This window comes from Ovis aries, chromosome 15 (assembly GCF_016772045.2).
Source record: "Ovis aries strain OAR_USU_Benz2616 breed Rambouillet chromosome 15, ARS-UI_Ramb_v3.0, whole genome shotgun sequence".
Taxonomy (NCBI): Eukaryota; Metazoa; Chordata; class Mammalia; order Artiodactyla; family Bovidae; genus Ovis; species Ovis aries.
The window spans coordinates 53,672,300-53,687,530 of record NC_056068.1 but is presented as its reverse complement, the minus strand read 5'-3'; positions in this window follow the sequence as shown (position 1 = coordinate 53,687,530).

The window sequence follows — 15,231 nt, the reverse complement described above, 5'->3', positions numbered from 1 at the left end:
GTGGTGTCATCTGCATATCTGAGGTGATTGATATTTCTCCCAGCAATCTTGATTCCAGCTTGTGCTTCATTCAGTCCAGTGTTTCTCATGATGCACTCTGCATATAAGTTAAATAAGCAGGGTGACAATATACAGCCTTGACGTCCTCCTTTTCCTATTTGGAACCAGTCTGTTGTTCCATGTCCAGTTCTAACTGCTGCTTTCTGACCTGCATATAGGTTTCTCAAGAGGCAGGTCAGGGAGTGTGGTATTCCCATCTCTTTCAGAATTTTCCACAGTTTATTGTGATCCACACAGTCAAAGGCTTTGGCATAGTCAATAAAGCAGAAATAGATGTTTTTCTGGAACTCTGTTGCTTTTTCCATGATCCAGCAGATGTTGGCAATTTGATCTCTGGTTCCTCTGCCTTTTTGAAAGCCAACTTGAACATCAGGAAGTTCACGGTTCACGTATTGCTGAAGCCTGGCTTGGAGAATTTTGAGCATTACTTTACTAGCATGTGAGATGATTGCAACTGAGCGGTAGTTTGAGCATTTTTTGGCATTGCCTTTCTTTGTGACTGGAATGAAAACTGACCTTTTACAGTCCTGTGGCCACTGCTGAGTTTTCCAAATTTGCTGACGTATTGAGTGCAGCACTTTCATAGCATCATCATTCAGGATTTGAAACAGCTCAACTGGAATTCCATCACCTCCACTAGCTTTGTTCATAGTGATGCTTTCTTGTCTTCGCCCACTTGTCTTCGCATTCCAGATTATCTGGTTCTAGCTGAGTGATCACACCATTGTGATTATCTGGGTCGTGAAGATCTCTTTTGTACAGTTCTTTTGTGTATTCTTGCCATCTCTTCTTAATTTCTTCTGCTTCTGTTAGGTCCATACAATTTCGGTTCTTTATTGAGCCTATCTTTCCATGAAATGTTCCCAAGATTTCTAATTTTCTTGAAGAGATCTCTAGTCTTTCCCATTCTGTTGTTTTCCACTATTTCTTTGCACTGATTCCTGAGGAAGGCTTTCTTATCTCTCCTTGCTATTCTTTGGAACTCTGCATTCAGATGCTTATATCTTTCCTTTTCCCCTTTGCTTTTTGCTTCTCTTCTTTTCACAAGTATTTGTAAGGCCTCCTCAGACAGCCATTTGGCTTTTTTGCATTTCTTTTCCATGGGGATGGTCTTGATCCCTGTCTCCTGTACAATGTCACAATCCTCCGGCCATAGTTTATCAGGCACTCTATCTATCAGATCTAGGCCCTTAAATCTATTTCTCACTTTCACTGTATAATCATAAGGGATTTGATTTAGGTCATACCTGAATGGTCTAGTGGTTTTCCCTACTTTCTTCAATTTAAGCCTGAATTTAGCAATAAGGAGCTCATGATCTGAGCCACAGTCAGCTCCTGGTCTTGTTTTTGCTGACTGTATAGAGTTTCTCCATCTTTGGCTGCAAGGAATATAATCAATCTGATTTCGGTATTGACCATCTGGTGATGTCCATGTGTAGAGTCTCCTGTTATGTTGAAATTGTTGCGTAGTGTTGTTGAAGAAATATCAATAACCTCAGATATGCAGATGACTCCACCCTTGTGACAGAAAGTGAAGAGGAACTAAAAAGCCTCTTGATGAAAGTGAAAGAGGAGAGTAAAAAAGTTGGCTTAAAGCTCAACATTCAGAAAACGAAGATCATGGCTTCTGGTCCCATCACTTCATGGGAAATTGATGAGGAAACAGTGGAAACAGTGTCAGACTTTATTTTTGGGGGCTCCAAAATCACTGCAGATGGTGACTGCAGCCATGAAATTAAAAGACGCTTACTCCTTGGAAGGAAAGTTATGACCAACCTAGATAGCATATTCAAAAGCAGAGACATTACTTTGCCAACAAAGGTCCATCTAGTCAAGTCTATGGTTTTTCCAGTGGTCACGTATGGATGTGAGAGTTGGACTGTGAAAAAAGCTGAGCGCCAAAGAATTGATGCTTTTGAACTGTGGTTTTGGAGAAGACTCTTGAGAGTCTCTTGGACTGCAAGGAGATCCAACCAGTCCATTCTGAAGGAGATCAGCCCTGGGTGTTCTTTGGAAGGAATGATGCTGAAGCTGAAACACCAATACTTTGGCCACCTCATGCTAAGAATTGACTCATTGGAAAAGACTCTGATGCTGGGAGGGATTGAGGGCAGGAGGAGAAGGGGACAACCGAGGGTGAGATGGCTGGATGGCATCACTGACTTGATGGACATGAGTCTGAGTGAACTCCTGGTGTTGATGATGGACAGGGAGGCCTGACGTGCTGCAATTCATGGTGTTGCAAAGAGTTGGACATGACTGAGCGACTGAACTGAACTGAACTGAACTGAGGTGAGTCATACGATGAGCTTGGCTCACCAGAGAGGGGCCATCTTTTCAGGCACTAGTAGCTTACCACCTGGTAGCTCCCACCATCCTTTGTCAGTTTTGGTGGTCCCTCTGCTTCAGCTAGTTGGTTTTGAGCCTCAGTGTGTGTCGGGGAGTCTAGGGCCAGCTCGGGTAGCTCAGCTAGGACAAATGTTCTCATGGGGATTTCCCCGGATTCCTTTCTGTCCTTGGCTGCCCGTCTGGCGGTCTCATCAGCCAGCCTATTTCCTTGAGCCTGTGGGGTGTGTCCTTCTGGTGCCCACGGCAGTGCATGACTGCTACCTCCGTGGGGCTCTAGACAGCGTCTAGCAGAGTCAGGATCTCCTCCTTATTCTTAATGTCCTTTCCATTGGCCGTTAGAAGGCCTCTCTCCTGGTATAGGGCCCCATGTACGTGGACTGTAGCAAAAGCACACCGGGAGTCGGTGTGGACGTTCACGCTCTTACCCTTTGACAATTGCAGTGCCCGGACTAAGGCCCATAACTCTGCTCAATGGGCTGACCAGTGCTGTGGTAAGGAGCCAGCCTCAATAACAGTCCTCTCTGTGACTACAGCATAGCCTGACAGTCGCTTTCCTAGCTTTACCAGGCTGGTGCCATCGGTATACAGAGTCCAGTCAGGATTTGAAATTGGCCTGTCTCAGAGGTCTGGATGGCTAGCATAGACCTCCTCTAAGACTTCCTTACAACTGTGGGTAGGTCCACCTTCTCCTGTCGGGAGAAGCGTTGCTAAGTTTAAACCCCAGCAAGGCTCGATATGGAGGTTGGGGTTTTATAGAAGTCCCTGGTATTGAATAATCTGGGAATTTGACAGCCATTTGTGGGGGTCTCCTCGAGGGAAGGTGTTAACTTCATGTGGGACTTTTATGATCAGGTCCTGGCCGAAAGTCAGCTTTGTGGCTTCATGTACAGTAGAGCGACTGCAGCCACTGCCTGCAGACATCTAGGCTACCTGGTGGCAATGTTATCAAGTTGCTTTGAAAGGTAAGCTATCGGCCTGTCCCACGTTCCCAAAGTTTGAGTTAAAACCCCCATGGCTGTTTTATCTTTCTCAGTCACATATATAGTGAATGGTTTGGTGAGGTCTGGCAATCCCAAGGCGGGGGCGGAGGTGATTGCTAGTCTTAGCTCCTCAAAGGCTTTCTGCTGTTTCTCAATCCAACTTACTGGATTTTCTTCAGGCCCTGCCAGGAGCTCAAATAGGGGCTGGGCTATTTGAGAATACCTTGTGTTATGCTCCCAGCCCGTATCTCCGATCCAACCACTAGAGTGAACAAGTCCACCACAGTAATGCAAAAGCAAGAAGGGAAGTTTATTTCTAGCACGCTAGGGCTCAAGCCTCATCCGACGTAGTGGAATCAGTCAAGAGCCCCGAACAAAGGAGTATGGCGGCTTATATACAGGCAGTTCTTTGTCTCAGTTACAGGAATAGCTGGCGTTACATGATTGGCCAGGTAGGATGAGCGCATATCCGGTCTCTTTCTGGTAAACATGACTCAGGTCCTAGAGCCCATCCCTAACATTCCCCCCCCCGTCCTTAGATCATATAGAGGAATCTTCCTCTCGGTCCTGAGACACAGTTTGATATCGTTGTCGAAGCAGAAACAGCTGTACTGTATTTATGCGTTCCTTTACAAAGGCTACAAGTCTATTGATAATACATGGGCCGAAGGTAAGCATTAGTAAAAGTACTAGCAGGGGTCCTAGCAAGGTGGAGATTAAGGTAGTCAGCTAAGGGGATTGTTGAAACCAAGATTTAAACCATCCCTGTTTTGCAGGACCACTTCAGATAGTGAAGTTAAAGATGATTTTAAATGACTAATAGATTATTCTATATGGGTAATGTCTTTATCTATGGCCGCCCTTAAAGAGTTAAATCCTTGACTTTGCAAGGACAGAGCTGCTATTCCAGTTCCGGCCCCGGCCATTCCCAGACCGAACATAGTTGCTATGGTTATGGCAGTAATGGGCTCTCTCTTAACTTTATAAGCTCCTTTTTGTTGATTAAGAGTCAATTTGTGGGCCCAGTAATCATATACAGCTTTTTCTGGTCGATACAGTATCTTTGGTATCACAGCCACCATAACACAGAATTTTTTTTTTAGGGTCAAAGATTGAGCTGTGTAAGCATGGAGTCAGCCCCATATGTGAACAGACCCACCAACCTCCCATCCATGGTATTAGCCACCTGGCTATGGGCAAGTCCGTAGGCTCAATGACATGCGCACACAGTGGAGACCTCTCTGATAATATCTTGCCCATACATAACCCTTTTCCCCATATCTCTCATTGTAAGGCCTACTTTTCATTTTCCCCATCAACATTGGGGAGGATCGGTGCCATTGGCCAGGTCGTAAGAGGCGTTGAGGCCTACTGTCTCGTAATAAGGGGGAATTAAGTTGTAACATAACCAACAGGATTTAGTTGCCTCAGGATGGGTTTGATTTAAGGTAGCATAAGCTGCCTTTACTAATTTCTATAGTGGATCTGTTTGTCCAAGTTTAGCAAGGGGGCCCGCCTCTGGGTCTTTTGTTGGTCCCTGGGATGTAGATAGGGAGGTTGTCAGGTAGAGAGTTGCATGGACCTGTTCAATGGGGTTTGGACCGATACTATACATTTGTACCGGTTTTAAAACTTGACTCACAACAATGATCCCATTATAATATTCCTGGTATGGGAACCAGTCAGTTTTGGTCTGAAGCCCCCATGATATCCCATTGACCCAGGCCTTTTTTTTTTTTTTTTGCTTTGTCAATGTTAAACCTTATTTTTACCTGGGCAAAGTTATGATCCTTTTCCCAATCGGAGTACGGAGGTACAGGTCCTACAAATGAGAAGTTAAGCAAGTCCCAATTTCCTACATCCCGCCGTCTATACCCTGGAGTCTCCGACCCATCATTAGAAGTTACGCAGTCCCAAGATTTACAACAAGAGTCCTGTATCCCCCCACAGATCTTCCAGTTATGCCTGGGCGCACCTGGACATGCCCAGAATGCATGATTCCGGAGCTTGCCCCTCTTCCAGGATACATTCACCACTGGCTTAAGATCAAAGTATAAGTCTGGCCACCAAGTATTTGGTGGATGTATTGCGGTGGTGGAGTTAAGCATCTCACGTGTTAGTCCATTTTGCAGTTTCCAGGTGATTTTGACGGGTTGGTGCGGGTTCACGCTGGCAGCTTTGGAGCAGAGTAACATGGTCATCCATAAGATGGTCCAGACGAGTTGCCTTGGTCCTGTCGACGAAGCTGGAGCTCCAGCCTCAGGGGGTTGGACGGGTGCAGAGACGCTTCCCATTCATTTTTAGTGTCTTCCTGCTCTGCTGAAGTAGCTGGGCGTACGTGGTTGCAATGCACCCAAGGCCCGATACCGTCGACCTTTAGGGCAGTTGGGGTGGTAAGAAGAACAACATAAGAATGCACTTTGCCCAAAGCCATCAAAGCCTCCTGGAATTGTCCCAAAGTAGGAGGTGGAAGTTTTTTTTCCTTCAAATATTGGACATACAGGGGGAGGTCGCCCATATAGAATTTCAAATGGGGTCAGATTAAGCTGATAAGGAGTATTACATGCGCGAAAGAGGGCGAAGGGAAGGAGAGTCACCCAGTCCCCGCCAGTCTCTATAGCCAATTTAGTTAAAGTTTTTTTGTTTTTTTTTTTAGGGTCCGATTCATTTTTTTAACTTGCCCTGAGCTCTGTGGGCTGTATTTACAATGTAATTTTCATTTGGTCCCCAGAGCTAGGGCAAGGTTCTGAACTATTTGGCTCACAAAAGCAGGTCCATTATCAGAGCCAACAGTCACCGGCAGGCCAAACCTGGGAACTGTTTCTTCTAAAATCTTTTTAGCCACTACCATTGCAGTTTTTCCCTTAGTAGGAAAAGCTTCTACCCACCCTGAGAAGGTATCTACCAACAGTAAAAAGTACTGGTAACCATACTTGCCTGGCCTTACCTCGGTGAAATCTATTTCCCAGTGCTGCCCTGGCCCTTTTTCCCAATACCTCAGTCCTGCGTGTTGCCTCTTTCCTGGCCTCATCTGTTGACATGCCTTACAAGCATGTACTATGTTCTTCATAGTTGTTTGGTGCCGGGGGAATCGCAGGCGCGCAGTTTGAAAAAGCATCAGAGTCTTTTTCTCTCTCAGATGAGTAGATGAGTGTAGATGCTCACACAGTTGCCTTCCCAACTGAGCAGGGAGTATCAGGTAACCATCGGAGTCTCGGTACCATTCATCCTCTCCTTTTTGGAGGTTGGGGCGTTCCTGGATCCAGGCAAGGTCTGTGGATGAATACTCAGGGGTTGGGGGCAAAGTTCCCATACCTGGGGGTGGAAGTCCGATCGCCAACACCTGAGTAATAAAATCTTCATCAGCTGCTTTTCGAGCTGCCAGATCTGCGGCACGATTTCCTCGTGCCGTGGGGCTGTCCCCTTTTTGATGTCACACAGCCCGAGGCAACTGCACAGCCTCCAGAAGTCGACGGATCTCTGCAAGTTTTTAATCTCTTTTCCTTCAGCTGTCAGAAACCCCCGTTCCTGATATATCGGGCCCTGGATGTGTATCGTGCCAAAAGCATAGCAACTGTCAGTAAAGATAGTTATTTTTTTTTCTTTAGCTCTCTCTAAAGCTTGAATCAGGGCAATTAACTCTGCCCTTTGTGCTGAGGTGTCTGGGGAAAGAGTCTCCGCCCATATCGTCCGTCCAGAATCATCTACCACTGCGGACCCCACCCGTCTCTGTCCATCTTTTACATAACTGCTTCCATCTGTAAACCATATTAGCTCACTGATATCCAGTGGCGTATCTGCTAAGTCCTTCCATATTGCCGTTACTCCGGCCAGTATCTCATTGCAATCGTGGAGGGGACTATCCCCCTCCGGATTGGGCAAAAGAGTAGCTGGGTTTAGAGTGCAGGGCGTTTGAAAATGAATCCATGAGGTGTCAAGTAGCAGGGCCTGGTAGTGAGTCAAGCGGGCATTGGAAATCCATTTACCCAGGGGTTGTTTCAGAACTCTCTCTATAGCATGAGGAGTGTAGACCAAGAGTCTCTGTCCATAAGTCAGTTTATCAGCATCATGGACTAGGAGCACAGTGGCCGCGATGATTCAGAGGCAAGGTGGCCATCCAGCTGCCACTGGGTCCAATTTCTTGGAAAGGTAAGCTATGGGACGCTTCCAAGGTCCCCACTTCTGTGTTAGTACCCCTTTTCCTATCCCTCGCTTTTCATCTATAAATAATTGGAAAGGCTTAGATGGGTCAGGAAGGGCAAGGGCAGGAGCTTCCAGCAAGGCACGCCTGAGCTCCTGAAAGGCTGTTTTCATTGACTCAGTCCATTTCCAGTCATTGTTTTCTTTGGTCCCTTCATACAGGGGCCTGGCCTTTTCTGAAAGCCCCAAGATCCATAATCTGCAATATCCCACAGTTCCCAGAAATTCTCTCACTTGTCTAGGGTTAGCCGGCTCAGGGATCTGGAGGATGGTTTCTTTCATAGCCTGTGTTAGCCACCTCTGGCCCTGCTTTATCTTATAACCGAGGTATGTAACCTCTTGCTTGGCAATCTGGGCCTTTTTGGCACTGGCCCTGTAACCTAAAGTCCCCAAGGTTTGGAGAAGGTCACCTGTTGCCTCTTGGCACTCTTTCTCTGTAGCCGCTGCCAGCATGAGGTCATCAACATATTGTAATAAAACAATGGTAGGGTGTTCAATCCGATACTCACGGAGGTCTTCATCCAGGGCCTCATTAAATAACGTGGGCAAGTTTTTGAAACCCTGTGGTAAGCGAGTCCATGTCAGCTGCACAGGGGTCTGACCACCGTCTTCCTGCCATTCGAAGGCAAAGATCTCTTGGCTTGCGGGGGCAAGAGGCAAACTGAAAAAGGCATCTTTTAAACCTAAAACAGTATACCAAATGTAGTTTGGAGGCAAGTTGCTTAGCAATGTATAAGGATTAGGAACCATGGGATGAATATCACTCACCCATTTGTTGACTTCTCGTAGATCTTGAACCAGTCTAAAATCAGTCCCCCCAGGCTTCTTTACAGGAAGCAGGGGAGTGTTCCATGGGGACCGGCACTTTCTCAAGACCCCAGCACCTAGGAGGTGTTGTATGTGAGGAGTAATTCCTTGCCGAGCCTCTTGACTCATGGGATACTGCTGCACTCTCACCGGTGTGGCACTGGCTTTCAGTTCCACAATAATAGGGGGCCTCTGTTTGGCCAGTCCCATTCCTGCTGTTTCAGCCCAGGCCTGAGGGTATCTCCAAACCCATGGCTGTACTTCAGGACTTATTGTCGCTGGGGCCTCTGGCAAGTACAGTCTGTATTCATCCTTTAATGCCAGAGACAAGACCTGAAGAGGATGCCCGGTTCCATCTAAAACTGACACTTGCCCGTGGTCGAAATGAATTTGGGCATTTACTTTAGACAGTAAATCTATTCCCAGAAAGGGCACTGGACACTCAGGTATCACCAGAAAGGAATGGGTCACTTGGTGGGCCCCCAAGTTTACATGCCGTTTTGTAGTCCATCCATATCGCTTAGTCCCGGTTGCTCCCTGCACCCAGCTACTTTTCTTAGACATGGGTCCATCTCTTTGGTTTAAGACTGAGTACTGAGCTCCTGTATCCACCATGAAGCCAACCAGTTTCCCTTCCACATTTATAGTTACCCAGGACTCGGGGAGGGGCTTCGAGCCCTGACCACCCTAGTCGCTATCCTCACCCGCGTAGAGGATATGACTGTCTGGGGAGGGAGTCTCGTTCTTGGGATTTTTGGGCCCCTCTTTTAGGTTTTTCTTGGGGCATTTATCTTTTCAATGTCTAATCTCTTTACAAAACGCACATCGGTTCTTTTCAAGCTTATGCCTTGCAGGTTTTTCTTCAGTCTTTGAGTCTAGCTTTTTTCCTTTTTGGAACCTATTTTTGTTTTTAACTCCAGCGAAAAATATCTGAGCCAGCTCTTTTTGGTTCTTACGATTTTCTTCAGCTCTAAATTTTTTATTTTTTTCTTCCCTTCTAATGCGGTCCTCTCTCTCCTCTGGGGTCTCTCTATGATTGAAAACTCTCTCTGCTGCCCTCACTAGATCTTGCAGGGACTGTTCATCCAGCCTCTCTATCTTTTGTAACTTTTTCCTAATATCGGGGGCTGCCTGATTCACAAATGCTAGCATAACTGCTGCTCGAGACTCATCTGCCTGTGGGTCCATAGGAGTATACTGTCTTAAAGCTTCCATTATCCTTTCAAGGGAGGCTGCCGGGCTCTCATTTGGCTCTTGCCTCACTGAATTTACCTTGGCCAAATTAGTTGGCTTTCTGGCGGCCGCTCAAAGGCCAGCCACGAGAGTCTGATGGTACACTCGGAGACGCTCCCTACCTTTAGTGCGTTCGAAGTCCCAGTGGGGTCGCACCAAGGGGAACCCCTCCTCAATGAGGTTAGGCTGTACTGTGGGCCTCCCATCTATCCCCAGCACGTTCTTCCGAGCTTCTAACAGGATTCGCTCGCGCTCCTCTGTAGTGAAAAGCACCTGTAACAGTTGCTGACAATCATCCCAAGTGGGGTTGTGAGTAAAGAGGATAGATTCTAAAAGATCAATAAGACCCTGCGGTTTTTTCAGAGAAAGAGGGAGTCTGAGTTTTTCAACTGTACAAATCACTAGTGGAAAAGGGCCAATACTGATATGTCCGTTCCACGCCCTCTCTGGCTGGCCCCGCCCGGACTGGAAACACATGAACAGTGGAGGAGGGAATTTCCGGGCCTTCTTCTTCCGCTGCACTGGCCACTTCCCTTGTTCTTCCCCGAGTTCCCTGGGCGGGGCCCCTTTCCCTGGGAGGAGCTGAGGGTTCGGCTCTCCTCTGGGCTTCTCCCGATGAAACCTGTGGAACCTGTGGAAGCAAGGGCGGATGTGGATCTGCATACGGGGATGGGAACAATTCGGTTTCCAGATCTATCAGATTAGGATACAGAAAAGAAGATTCCTGGAACACCGGCTTAGGTCGTTTTTCATCCTGTTTTTCTTCTTTTTCTTCAGAAGCTTTCATAACTAGCACCTGTGGTTTTAGCAAGGTTGGAGTTGGGGAAGAGGGACGGGGAGGTTTAGGAGGTTTAGGAGGAGCGAGAACAAAGGGTTTAAGCCATTCCGGCGGGTTTCTCACTAGATCCTGCCAGACCAGAATGTAGGGAGTCTGATCTGGGTGCCCGGCAGGACTAGGGGAAAGCACCCTCTCTTTAACTGCCTGGATAGTTTGGGGATTGAAGGTTCCTTCTTGTGGCCATCCAACGTCAAAGGTGGGCCACTCGGTGGAACAGAAAGTCACCAGTTTGCTCTTCTTCACCAGTAACGAAAGATTCTGAGCTCTAGACTTGAAATCAGAGAAGTGGTTAATCATAAGAGATAAAGGAGTAGAAGTTGTTTGTCCCATGATCACAGAAAAGTACACTGGGAGCCAACAGAGCACACAAAGAGCAACGCAGACACCACAAATAGACAAAGAGATAACAAACACAAGGTGACCACCAACAATGCAACCAGAGCCAGCCGCCTCCCCAGCACGAAACCGGGCCCCAGCCTTACACTGGACTTGCCTCTGCACTTTACATCCAGATGCCTCCCCAGTACGATACTGGGCCCCGGACTTAATCTGGGCTTCTGCAACATTAGCACCGGTGCTCAGAGCTCTTATTATCTCCTAATGAGGTTACTCCCTTCTACCAGGAGAGTTGTCCTCCCCGGCAGGATGGAGATCCTGGACGAGCCCCCAAATGTTATGCTCCAAGCCCGTATCTCCGATCCAACCACGAGAGTGAACAAGTCCACCACAGTAATGCAAAAGCAAGAAGGGAAGTTTATTTCTAGCGCGCTAGGGCTCAAGCCTCATCCAAAGCAGCGGAATGAGTCGAGAGCCCCGAACAAAGGAGTATGGCGGCTTATATACAGGCAGTTCTTTGTCTCAGTTACAGGAGTAGCTGGCGTTACATGATTGGCCAGGCAGGATGAGCGCATATCCTGTCTCTTTCTGGTAAACATGACTCAGGTCCTAGAGCCCGTCCCTAACACCTTGGAATCCAAATCCTGCAGAATCCAGTGGCCCGTAGGAACTCCCTGACTTGCCACCGAGTCCTAGGTGTGGGGAGCCTCAGAATTACTTCTTTTCTAGATTGGTCTAGCAACCTTGTGCCTTCCCTTAGGACAAACCCCAAATACCTTACCTCTTCCTTGCAGATTTGTGCCTTTTTCCTCAGCATTCGGTATCCCGCCTCTGCCAGCAATTGGAGGAGCGGTTGGGTCCCTTCCCAGCATTCCTCCAGGTCTCAGCAGCCAGCAACAGGTCGTCCACATATTGCAGGAGCCAACATCCATATCTTTCAGGCTAGAAAGGTTCCAGGTCCGAGGCTAAGCCTTCTCCAAAGAAGGTTGGTGCATTTTTGAATCCTTTCGGGAGGCAGGTCCAAGTGAGCTGCTGCTTATTGCCTCTGATTGGGTCCTCCCATTCAAAGGCAAAGATGGGTTGTGATGCATGTGCTAGGCCTATACAGAAAAAGGCATCTTTGAGGTCCTAGCAAGTATAGATCCTTGTCTTAGGTGGGAGGAGGCTAAGTAAGGTATAGGGGTTTGGGACAGTCAGGTGCAGAGTTACAGTGGCCTGATTGACCAATCTGAGATCCTGTACAGGCCTATCAGAGAAGGTAATGGCAACCCACTCCAGTAATCTTGCCTGGAAAATCCCATGGATGGAGGAGCCTGGTAGGCTGCATTTCATGGGGTCGCTAAGAGTCGGACGCTACTGAGCGACTTCACTTTCACTTTTCACTTTCATGCATTGGAGAAGGCAATGGCAACCCCACTCCAGCGCTCTTGCCTGGAGAATCCCAGGGATGGCAGAGCCTGGTGGGCTGCCGTCTGTGGGTTCGTGCAGAGTTGGACACGATGGAAGCGACTTAGCAGTGACTTAGCAGCAATTTAGAAGCACAGGCCTATAAAGACTGTCCTCCTTCCTTCTTTACTGGTAAGATTGGTGTGTTCCAGGCTGACTGACATTCCACCAGGATGCCTGCCTGTTTTAGCCTGCCAGTGTGAGGCAGAATCCCGATTCGGGCTTCTATGGGTATTGGGTATTGACGCTTTCTCCCCAGGGTGGCGCCAGGTTTGAGTTCTGTTATTACAGGGGCTTGGTGTCTAGCTAGCCCAGGGGGGTTATCTTTGGCCCAGACCTCAGGGAACAGCTGAGTTAGCCTTCTCTCCAACTCTGTTGCCTGGTCTTGTTTATCTCCAGGGGGCTCATGTAGCCTCCATCCGTCTTGAGGGGGCACAGATAAGGAGAGTAAGTAGGTTGTTGTGCCCACCCAAAAAGTGGGCCTCTCTTCAGGAGAGAAAGTCATTTGTGCTCCCAGTTTGGAGAGTAAGTCTCTCCCCAGCAGGGGTACTGGGCACTCAGGGATATAGAGGAACTCATTAGTCACTTGGTGACCCCCCATCTGACATTTCCTGGGCTGGCAAAATGACTTAACCATTTCTTCTCCGGAAACCCCAGTTACAGCGGTGGTCCTTTTAGACAGTGGCGCCATGGGTTTAGTTACCACAGACAGTTCTTCCCCAGTGTCCACTATAAAGTCAATGTCTTGGTCCCCAATTTTTAAAGTTACCATGGGCTCTCCGGGACCTGATGTCTTTGAGCCTCGGCATCCCTATTCAGTCTCTATGTTAGTGAGTTCTGCAACCGGGAGGGGTTTATTCTCCCTTCTTTCTTCTGGGCACTCATTCTTCCAATGATGGAACCCACGGCATCGGGCGCATTGATTTGGCTGTAATGGAGCCCATGGCCTCCGTTGGAACTGGTTGGAGGGCTGTCCTGACCTCGAAGCTGGGGGGGGGGGGTTTCTTTGCTTTAGCTGTAAAAGTCTTCAGAAGACTTTCCAAGCGCAGCAGCCAACATTGCAAACCTCTCGTCTATTCTCCTCTGTTTGCCTTTATACCTTTTCTCGTATTTCTTTTCTATTTCTATGTCCCTATTCCAGAACACCTTATCTGCTATTTCAATCAGCTGAGAACTAGACATGGATAGAACTCCCTCAGTCTTTTGAAGCTTTCGTTTTATGTCAGGACATGCTTTCGAGATAAATGCCGAATTGATAACAATCTGGGAGCCCGTAGCTTCAGGGTCTATGGGCGTATAGAGTCTGTAGGCCTCACAAAGTCTCTGGTAAAATTTGGAAGGTGACTCGTTTCCCTTCTGAACTATTCTGGCCGGTTTAGACATGTCCATTGGCCTCCAGGCTCCCCTTTGAAGTCCTTGTATAATTGCTGTCAGGTATCTGTCTAATTGGATTTTTCCTTCCTCTGTATTGTAGTCCCAGTTAGGTCTGTCTGTGGGGAAGGCTTGCTCTATCCACCTCTCTGGGTTAGCAGTGCCATCAGGAACCATGTCCTGTAACCATTTCTTTGCCTCAGTGTTGATCCTATATCTCTCTTCTGTACTAAAGAGAGATGCTAGTAATTGCATTATATGGTCCCAGGTTGGTCAATGAGTGCGGAAAATAGTCTCCATTAGTCTAGTCATGGGGTTCCACTGAGTAAGAGAGGATGTGTTTTTGCCAGTTCAGTTTATCGGTTGATGAAAAGGGCTGATAGTAATAGGTTACAGGAGCTTGGTGATAATCACCGTCCTCCCCTATCATTGGGGGTTGCTGAGCTTCTCTGAGGGGCATCTGCAAGGGTATTCTTTCCTCTGGCTCTTTGGCCTAGCGGAGGCTTTGTTTAATTCTGATGGTTCCTCCCCCTTGTGTGGAAGTACTTACCGGAAGTGGAGGGTAGAGTTTAGGGAACGTAGTGGCAGCATCCAGGGTGGTAGAGTCCGGTGGGCTTATTGTCCTTCCAGCTGAGGCTGGAGCCTGCCTGGTGGGGAGTGCGGTGGGGCAGCTCTACAACTTATGGAGCTGTCTGGACTGTTGAGGAGTCCAGGAGACTTACCGGTCTCGGGCTGGTTCCTCCGGTTGGGCCTCCGGTGGCCATGGTGCTACTAGCTGGTGGGATCATCATCCAATATGGGGGTGGTGGAAGCTCATCTCCTTCAGGGTCCTGTAAAATTTCCTCCTCATCCTTGGTTACCTTTTGGGCCATCAAGATTTTGCCTTCCCCACCATGAGTGCAAAAACGGGCCCATTTGGGGGGGTCTTGGGCTATTCCCAGCCAAGAATCTATGTACGGGAACTGGTCAGGGTGTCCGGGCTTTCCCGTAACTATAGCATAGACTGCCTTTGTGAGATTTAAGTCCATAGTTCCCTCTGGTGGCCAGCCAACTCCCATTGAAGGCCATTTGACTTCACAAAGGGTACGGAGCCGGCCAGGTGTCATTTTCCTCCCATAGTCTCCATCGAATCCTTTCTTAAAATTCTTAATCATATTCTCCAATACAGTGGCCTTAGATCCGCTTCCTCCTATTTTCTTACCTCTGGATTCCCATGTCCCAGGGCCTTCCCAAGAAGCCAATCTACCTGTTTCCTCTGGCAGAGGAGATGATGGGTCACACAGCAGATGGGTACCTCCTGGGGGAGGGCAGAATACGGGCACGCAGAAATTGATATCCTCTTTCTAAAACCCTGTGGTGACAGCTCGGCAAGTTCCCTAAGATGACATGGACACACCTCCTGACTGGCTTTCTTAAACCCTAAGTTCCCTTTCTTTATCCCTGCACAGGCGTCGACCTGAGTGTCGAACAGCTATTATCGCCAACCTAAACCAGTTTCCTATGCGTCTCTCTTCTGGTCCCTCCCAGGGGGGTGACCAGGCCCCCTCTTCCACCCTACCAGGTGGGCTCCTCCCCACCTGAGCACTCAGTTCCCTTGCTGCCATTCACGAC